Below are 10,258 nucleotides of genomic sequence, written 5' to 3'. Positions count from 1 at the left end.
GAACAGCAGGTTGTCATTATCCCTCAAGAGAAATGTATATATTAGCTGTGTCTTACCAGTCCTCACCTACGGGGCAGAAACCTGGAGGCTAAGGAAAAAGTTCTACTCAAATTGAGGATGACGCAATGAGCAATGGAAAGAAGAATGATAGGTGTAACGTTAAGGGATAAGAAAAGAGCAGATTGGGTGAGGGAACAAACGTGAGTTAATGACATCTTAGTTGAAATCAAGAAAAAGTAATGGGCATGGGCAGGACATGTAATGAGGAGGGAAGATAACCGATGGTCATTAAGGGTTACGGACTGGATCCCAAGGGAAGGGATGCGTAGGAGGGGGTGGCAGAAAGTTAGGTGGGTGGATGAGATTAAGAAGTTTGCAGGGACGGCATGGCCACAATTAGTACATGACCGGGGTTGATGGAGAAGTATGGGAGAGGCCTTTGCCCTGCAGTGGGCATAAACAGTCTGCTGCTGCTGCTGATGATGAGGCGATGGCTTCTACTACTTGCACCAGTAGCTGAGTTGCACTGTTCGCCATTTCCTCAAACCTACTTGTGAATGTGTCAGATTGCTTCAATGAGCTTCAATGACCACCGGTTATCTTCCCTCCTCATTACATGTCCTGCCCATGCCCATTTCTTTTTCTTAATTTCAACTAAGATGTCATTAACTCGCGTTTGTTCCCTCACCCAATCTGCTCTTTTCTCATCCCCTAGCGTTACACCCATCATTCTTCTTTCCATAGCTCGTTGCGTCGTCCTCAATTTGAGTAGAACCTTTTTCGTAAGCCTCCAGGTTTCTGCCCCGTAGGTGAGTACTGGTAAGACACAACTATTATACACTTTTCTCTTGAGGGATATGGCAACCTGCTGTTCATGATCTGAGAATGACTGCCAAATGCACCCCAGCCCATTCTTATTCTTCTGATTATTTCCGTCTCATGATCCGGATCCGCCGTCAGTACCCCATCGCATAGAATTATGGTAATTTAGATATATTTAAATAAACAGTGAAGTCATCGCTGTAAATTATCAGTTTAATCAGAAGCGCTTCTGGGAGTTCAGCACAGCACACCCAAGACATAGACGATGACCTTAAGTCACATCATCACGTGTATGACAGGTGTAGAGGAGGGTCAATGAGAAAGAAAGACGGCTGATAGTCGTTTCCGTGCGCCCGCACCACACTAGTTCATCTGCCCTCGTTCCTAACTTTGCCAAATACCGTCTAGCGGTTAGAAACTGATAGCTCTCCACATCCAACATCTTGCTTATCAAGGCTTTCAATGTATCTGATTTTCGGAGTAGCTGCGAGTGGTCGGTAGAATATTAGGTTAAAATTACATATTTCAAATTTTATTTAAAAAGTACATTCCTTACTAGTGGGCTTGGCGTCTTCGCCTCAACGATGACGAATGACGCACTCGTCTTCGTCACACAGGTGATTGTTGCGATAATCAGCCAGATTGTCTTCCCTACTCTTGGGAATACTTACCTGACCCGCTGTAGGGCAAGCGCGCTAGTGCGCACTGAACGCGCCATGGAATTAAGCAGCGCTAGACTGATCCTGCCAACACGCTGTCTATCGAGCACATGTACCTCGGTCCAACTTGGGAGGCGCCATTGTCATCTACAGCCCCCTACCCGTGGTTTTGGTGGCTGCGCCACAACAATGAGGATGACTCACTCGTCTTCGCCACACAGGCCTGAAAACAGTATTCTCTGTTTTCTAACAGGAGGAGCAATTACTTTTTAGTGCCGCTGCTGGACCCACGGTTAAAGCCCGCGTCACTATGTCACAGCCGTACTGGTTGAATCGTGATAACTAACAACCCGACAGTCAGAGATGATTTCAGAGGCTAAAGATCCTAGAAACAAGCTACTGACGGCAAAAAACATTAACAGCCGTAAGTCAACGCCTAATCGACTTGGAAAATCATTACCAAAGTCTTCTATCAACTAGTACAAATATGATAGCCTACGGGGAGATCCTGCCCAAACAGCTAGTTTGGTTTTCGAGCTTGAAGCCTACTAGGATGTTACTGAAAGTCACTAGCTCAGGAACAACCTTATATTTTAGTGCATTCCTGAGACCAACACAAAAGAAAGTTTTGGCCAATCGGAACAACGAATTATTGACCTTTGTCGGAAGCGCTCAAATGCCAACACAGACCCGAAAGATATTCATCGGACACACCACCTCCATGAATTCACTCAAAATCGAATCCTGCCTATAAAAGTTAATTTCGGTTTTCATCAAAGTAAATGCGCAGTCATTTTCCGTGGTCGTACATTCAAAGGAACCCACTAGAGCGTGGGTGAAGAATTTTCCCGTGCCGTCCGCATCGCATGAAAACACTTTCTTGCAATTGCCAAGTCCAAATCTGTTTCGTTTTCCCTTCGACTCAAAGCTCTTTTCATCGGATCGAAGCGTTACAAATTTGACGTCTCGTGTCAACCGGTAAAAGAATGCACCACCTTGATAATACCGTGTCCGACCTAGAAATAGTATAGTTATTATGTTGCGCTACGCCAAAAACAGGTGTACTGAATGCATGCCATAGACCACCCGCAGCTAACCCAAACTTCCCAGAGAAACATAATAATATATTAGGCCAGCCTGTTGGAGCGCACCCTAATGCTAACATCCTTCGTTTCGCTGATGTTTACTATCCAATCATTCAATGACGTAACCAAGTTTCCACAGTAACTCCGTAGCAAATTATTTTACTGACGTTTGCCTTAATTTTGATCCTACGCAATAAGTAATAAAACCAACACGCATAAGGTACACTCTAAAAACTAGGAAGGGTATCGCAGGAGTGAAGCGGCCGGTTCACTCTTCAAAGCGTCGTTTTACTCTCGCAAAATGTCGAGGAGAGTGAAATGCATTGTTCGCTCTCTCACCAAGGAGAGAGTGAAATGTGCTTTTCACTCTCCCCTTCAGAGAGAGAGAGTAGTTCTACTCTTGCGGCAATAGAGAACAAAACGTAGCGTAATCTTCTGCTTCAATTGTAGGTGGCTGGCCCCGAACATGGCAATGTATCATTCATGCACGCTGAGCAAAGAACACATCGTTTTGCTTCTAAGAGAACAGGCCGCCGCAGTTCAAAGGAACGCGTAGCGAGCGCTCTACTTTTTCACTCGGAGTTCTCCACCGCGCGCGCGCGCGCTCAAGATCGCGGAACAACACAGCACCGGAGAAAGGTGATCCGTACAGCGAGCAGCGACGCAGGCCTGCAGCCAAGGGAGATCGTGTATCAGCCATCTCGCGTTGCCACGAAAACACGACAGTCGTTCGTCATGCCTTGGATATAACAACAAATCCTCCACGGTAAGTGAATTCTAACTTAGGTGCACATTCTCCGTATATGTCATGCTATCGCCAGGAAGTCGTCGCTGCGCTTAGCCGACGCGATTGACAAAGGACTAGGCATACGCGCTGTGTCTCTCGATGTCAATCGAAAAAGCCAGTCGTCGCGATAACTGCATGTGATTTTATCACTTTGCCGTTGTCCGTAAGAGCTTTAAAGTTCGCAAACGCTGCCAGAACTATGGTATGTTCAATAAGACGCCAGTCGAGAGGACGCTTAAAATGGTTCGTTCACCAGCCCGTGATTCCGAGCCTATGCGGAGCGTGATTAGCGTGCGTTTTGTGTATTTGAATTTATTCAGTTTGGCAGTCTACTGTGTACGGAACGCTGTTGAACTAAGGAATCACATAACAGAAGGCGTCATTTTGCTGGCAGCATGCTTTTTTATAAATAAACCGCGCGCTTGACGGTGTTTCGTGCAGGGGGAATCTGCGACCACTGAAGTTACGTGCAGCACCAGTGCTAGTTAGAAACTTTGCCGCAGGCATTCAGCTGCATGCTGCAAGAGGTCAGTTAGGTGCGTTATCTTGAACTTTCTGCAAACGCATGAGGAATCCATGTTTTATGCTGAAAAAAGTATAAACCCCATATATAAGCGATCTTGCGCGCGGCAGCTACAAGCGACGCGATGGAGATGGCTGTCGCGTTCGCTCGTCGCCTACAAATCGTACTCCGTGCGAGCGACGATATTGAGCGACGCCTCCCCGGTGTTGCCGGCATGAGGGCTGCAATCACGCGTGACGCGTGCTTTAGTAATTTACGTTGATGTATTTTACTATAAAAAGTACCATAAAATATTTGCGGAGGTCTTGCCGTAGGTTCTTATTCTTACAAGTATAAAAATTGAATTATTCGCTCGTTTCGCGCGACAATCGGTAGTATTTGAGCGATGTACAGTCGCCCAAATCTTTACCTGGTGTGCGGGAGCGGCGACTTTTCCGGGCGTCAGCGCCGTATGACGCGGCGAGGCTGGAAACAGCCTAGTAGACGATGGGCCCAGCTGAGCGCGCTTTGTCCGCATGCGCTTAGCCTCAGGCTGTTTCCAGCCTCGCCCCGTCAAACGACGCTGACGCACGGAAAAGTCGCCGCTCCCGCACACCAGTTAAAGATTTGGGCGACTGTACATCCAGTTCCGGCTTCGCGCTATTGGCTAGTCGCTCATAGCACTTTCGGGCGACGAGCGACGATTTCTAGATTTCCAGAACCGCGCCATCTGTTCAAGTGACGGCCCGTTTTGTCGCTCGAAGCCGTCGCTCGTCGCCGTCGCGCACTAAATCGCTCTCACAGTGTTTATCCCTAAGACTGAACTGTTTTTGCTCATGTATTGAAATGGTGTGATTATAGGTAGGTCTGGTTTTGTCTCCTGTTGCGGTTTTCGTGCACGGTGCGAAACTGAAAGGATGCTTATGTCTACGAACTCGGTGAATTGTCGAGCAGCTAGTTATGCATCGGCATTGAATATAACGGCTGCTGTGTGGAATTACAATTGCAAGGGCGCTTTGCATACGCTTATTGTTTTGGACATGCCTGTGCATTTGCTAATATGAGTTGGCGTGTCAGAGTTATGTCATATGAATAGCTAAATCAGCCTTCCTCTGGGGGTTACAAGCGTAATGTGTGTATTTTGCTATTGCATGGCAGGTCAAAATGTGTTTATCGCTTGAATATTTTTAGTAGAGAAATAATATCAAGATAAAATGTTGCTTTGATTCCATGTTACCAGTCTGTCGTACACAGAACAACAGGTTGGTGTAATAAACCAATAACTGCGGTTTAACTGCAACTTTTACATGCCTTCAAGAATCTAAAATGCTAGATTTCAAACTGCAGCAGTAGTCAGGTCTGTCAAAAATGAACTCCATTGCACACCTCATACATGAAAATAAGTTCATGCCTTTTACTAAGCTTAGATGCAGGCCGCAGTGAGCTTTCTTGTTAGTATTGAAATGTGGGTAAGCTTGCCATAACAAGCCTTGTTGCCCTTTTTTATAGGCACATCCATATATTCATTGAACTGAAGGACAATATTTTCATCCCTACTGAGCATCATGTTTGCAGCTATAATCCTCAAATTATGGCTTCAGCAGTGGCACAACCAGGGATGGTGCGGGGGGCACACTGGGCACGTGCTTAAGATGTCTCACAGGTGGTGTTTGCGATACACCAGACTCGTGACAGACCTATGATGTCTGAGAATGACCAATATTCTATTCATTAGCAGGAGTATTCTAACATTCGTGCCAAACGAGTATGAACTGTCCGTTATTTCTTGTTTGTTTAAATCTAAAATTGAAGTTAATTTAGCAGTTGACTGTTGCAGTCATTTGGATGTTTTGCATGCATTTCACTAAGAAGATAAGAGCTAAGACTTTCTTTTATTGCCATGGCCTTGACTGTCTTGATGTTGTTTTGCACCATGCCCTTTTGTTGACTTTTGCATACAATATTTTTCAGGCACCCGCTTTATATAAGGCAAGAAAGCAGCTGCAAGGACACGAGGATGTGAAAGAGCCAGTGCAGCGCGACTTCACCCAGTGCAGAGGAGCCAATGCCAAAAAATCAAAACACATTGGCATGCAATTTGGACAAGAAAACTAGTATGTGGGTATATTGGGTGTACCATTTGACCAAATGTAAACAAAATCAAGATACAGTTTGTTACACCAAGATGAAAATTCTTACATGCTCCAGGCAGTCATCTTAACATGGTATATTTATGTAATGTCTCCGATTGGAAAGTCAAATCAAGTATGCTCTCTGGAGACAAACACATAGCAGCAAGTGTCATTGAAAAGTTAGAAATGTGTTTCAAAAAAGCTGATTAGTTCTGAGAAGCGACTGCTTTTTGTCTTGCCTCTCAACAGATACATCCATGTGATAAAAAAATAGTGGTACAATGAAATTGCATATTTGCTTAGTGACATGATACATACTTGCAATGAGCATGGTGCCTGTGTTTACTACAAAAAGCAACAGCCCATGCTTGGTTAGTTTAGGCCCACTACAACATGCAGGCATGGGTGATTGGCACTTTTTTTATTTCTGTGTCGTGAGGTTTATTTACGTGCGTATAGGTGCAATGGCACGCAGTATGGCTAGCACAAAAAGGGGGGGGGAGGCTCAGATATATGTAGCTCACTGCACACGACACAGGGCAAAGGAAATCCGTGTTCAGCAACTATGTTAAATTCCATGTACGTAAATTTTACAACGCTACTCGTTCGAAGCGCGCACAGGCGCATATTGAAGAAAAGCTTTCCAGGGTACATAATTTAGTGCGTCATTTACACTAATTTTGCTCTAACCACAAGACATAATGATTTGAATATACTGCACGGAAAAACCTAGAGCGAATTAAATTGTGTGTCAGCTTCGTGTGTATACATAAAATCATTCCTATGCATTAGGTTTTTTGCGTAATGCATTACCTGTTGACAGCCTCATGTGTACTCTGTTTACGTTACAGTTTATTAGTTTACTCGTTTGTTTTGCAACTTATGAAATGCCGGTGTATATATATTTTCAACATTTGACATAACCCTGTATGTTTGTAGGGACAACCCAGAACGTGCATTTCTCAGCACCCAGTCAACTGCCAGAAGTGACTCGAACACAGGCCACCAGTAAGTGGACATCAGTTGCAATTTCACATTATGAAGTTGACTGCTGCCTTGTACTGAGGCTTTTTATGCGAAGCATATTACGAGGGCTCAACCCAGCTCCTCAGGCGCGGCGGTGACCATGAAATCACGTGACACCGTGACGTCACGACAGAGGAGAAGTGGCTTTGGCTCAACTCTTGCAAGACGGGCTGGGTGGGAATCGAACCAGGGTCTCCGGAGTGTGGGACGGAGACGCTACCACTGAGCCACGAGTACAACGCTTCAAAGCGGTACAAAAGCGCCTCTAGTGAATGCGGTGTTGCCTTAGAAACGCGCTGTTTCTAAGGCGTGCGTCTCTTGCTCAGGCGCACATTTCGTTGCCGCGCCGAACGCTGCTTTGCTCGACGCTCACCGCGTCCAATGCGGGGCGCGTAGTCGCTGCCCTGTAGCCCATTGTCTTACACTCCTTGGCGGGTCGACGGGAACGCTGTCGCGTTCCACTCTTGAAGGCGAAGAAGTAATGCATGAGTTGTTTCTTCGTCTAGCCGAACCAAATATAGCCAAGCAACAGCAGTTCACCAGGCTAAACAGTGGTTCAACAACTAAAATAAAGGCTAGTATGCTTCGCATCCTGGTCTTAACCTTACCTAAGCCACAGCCATTTTTTTTAATGAGATGGTGGTGTCGTTCTAATGTACATTTTGAGCACAAAGGTGCGATCATGTCTCACAGAGGCATATATGGTTGCTATTCTCTGCGAGGGACGAGTTCTCGTGTTCGTGAAGCATTTGTGTTTGGCAGTTTGTCGCCCAATGAGTCAGATATAAACACTGTAACTCGCCACTGCCGGCAAGTAGTTGCGAGAAACACAATATATTATGACGCTGTAAAGTTATTTCATTAATTCGAAGGAAAATTTTGCAGCGGGAAAAAAGGTTGCTATTCCAGGTAAACATGTCTTTTTCTCACAAGGTATTTAACCAAACTGTGGATGCGCGAAATTTGTGACTTATGAATATATTTTAATTCATCCTTTAGTAATGCTACTAAAAGAGACTAGAAATAGCATGTGACTACCTCTCCAATCAGCAGATCATACATTTACAGTCATAAGTGGTAGTTCCATGCAGTCTCGCACTCTATATAACCTTTCCTTTCAGCACCATTGGAAATGGCGGCTGCGTTTTCAGAAGGAGGAGTGCACTTGGCACTGTATATGTATGTGTGAATTCGGTTTTCTTTGTATGGGTTGGCTCACTGACACAAACAGTGCAAAAATCAGTTGTACCATGAGGCTGACGATGCCTCCTGCTGCTAGAAATGCGGCACTTCATATTTTATAGTACTGCATGACATTTAAATCAAAGCTAGCACATAAAATGATCAAGAAACCTAACCGCTGTTATAGCTGTTTTCCTCAAAGAAAGCTTGTCCTTTATGGGCTGTGTTAGTCTGAGCTCTCCATCGATGTTTCAGTAGTATTATCCCTTAGTGAGCGAGAGATTGGGGGCAATTAATCGTGTTAGTCTTTAAATGGTGTCCTAATTATGTGTATTTGTTCCAACAAAGTTGTCTAGATTACTTTATTGTGTAGTGTAAAGCTTATTAAACCATCAGCAACTAGTGAGTTACTAACATGCATATGCATTTGTCACTATACAGGTGGCACTCGGCTGTACCACTGCAGTGCTGTGGAAATTGCCAGCACCAGCGGCTTTCCAACAGCTGTTTCACAGCATGTTGGTATGTGCTAATTTATAGTTATGTTGGGATGGGTTAGTATTATGGACTACTGCTACTCTGTATTGTGACAGATCCATATGATAAGTGATGTAATGGGCACAGTGAAAACCTGTGAATGTTGTACTATGGTAAATAAAAAGGGTCTCCTTTTCGTCACTGGAGCAGGGGAGAAGAGCATGCAGGCACTCCTGAATGTACATACATTTCAAAACATGATATATATATATATATATATATATATATATATATATATATATATATATATATATATATATATATATATATATATATACAATTAGGCTAAAGGCAGGCAGATTCCATCTTTCATTTTGAATTGACTTGTACAGCGCAAAAATACTACACAGACGACAGAGAAGCCCGCATGTTAACAGGTTTGATACACACAATAATTCAACAGATTTGATACTTCAGGTGTGCTATTTTACGCCAGGGGGAAGGGAAAGGGGACAAAACCAGGAAAAAGAGTGGAGTGGAAAAGAAAGGAATCGTGCCAAAAAGCATGAGAAACATCGTGCAGCCAGGATCGCCAGCAGGACATCTAAAAAGCACACTGATAAAATTACATGCAGGGCAACCTTACGTATTGTTTGTTTCAATCAACTCAGATCACATGCAGCCATTACTGCAATCAAGTTGTTTCCTTATGTCATGAGGGAATGATGTGGGCCCAAGAAACTGTTTAGAGCTGAAGGATTATGTTCCATGCTAGCCTCATTACCTGCTTTTTATCATATTGTTATCAGCTGCTTATGTTAGGGACAAAAAGTAGGAGTACGTTGTTTTTCCTGATTCGCCATTCCACACAACATGTCTTTGTGACTATATGTACATGCAGATGATCCATAGATGAAAAATATTCAGTACAGTAGAATCTCATTACAAGATACACTTGGTTGTAAGAGACATCTGAAAATGGTTTGGTTGGTTTTCCGATGTTTGCCACGTTAACAACACTGTACACAAGAGACACCTTTGTTACTAACGACTTTTTAAGCATTCACTACTTCGAAGGGACACAGCCCAGACGCATTCACTTCATGCACCTTGTGTGCTCCGAAGGTCGTAAAGATCACGCAATCCTCACACAAGTCAATTGCGCACGTCTCCTTAGCATGTACTAGAAAAGGAGGGCAACGAGGACAGTGCAGGGCAGAAAGTGTCGACAGTTGAAGCTGACGAGCGTCTAAGAGCACCTCAAAGGCACTGCGAGCCACAAGGCTTGCAAAGTGAAGTGTTTAACTTCCAGAAGTGAGGAAGGAAGCTAACACAATCTACAGTCACTAAAAAGCTGTGAATGTCTTCTTTAATGGGCCCCTAAACCACCGAGGTTGAAATTTAGTTGCGGTGTTGCAGTTGTACATGTTAAGTCAACGAACACGTAGCCACGATAATTTTTCGAAACGGTGCAGTAATAGTGGAGCTACGTGTTTGATTATCGAAAAGTAGTCCCCGCTCATTTTACTCCTTCATCTGGTACACGCCATCTGGACAGTATCGTCTTTTCCTCGCCTAGTACACCT

At 44.3% G+C, this 10,258-nt stretch overlaps 1 long non-coding RNA gene across 1 annotated transcript; it reads left to right on the top strand.

The window, feature by feature from the left end:
- The first annotated feature begins 3,198 nt into the window (after window positions 1–3,198).
- Window positions 3,199–6,997, top strand: LOC139060420 (uncharacterized). Its single transcript, XR_011514800.1, has 3 exons — window positions 3,199–3,332; window positions 5,827–5,969; window positions 6,927–6,997. It is a non-coding gene; the product is annotated as an uncharacterized lncRNA (long non-coding RNA).
- Window positions 6,998–10,258: the final 3,261 nt, after the last annotated feature.

The sequence above is a fragment of the Dermacentor albipictus genome, chromosome 5, assembly GCF_038994185.2.
Source record: "Dermacentor albipictus isolate Rhodes 1998 colony chromosome 5, USDA_Dalb.pri_finalv2, whole genome shotgun sequence".
Taxonomy (NCBI): Eukaryota; Metazoa; Arthropoda; class Arachnida; order Ixodida; family Ixodidae; genus Dermacentor; species Dermacentor albipictus.
The sequence above is the reverse complement of the archived record's forward strand: the minus strand, read 5'-3'. Positions and strand labels throughout refer to the sequence as shown.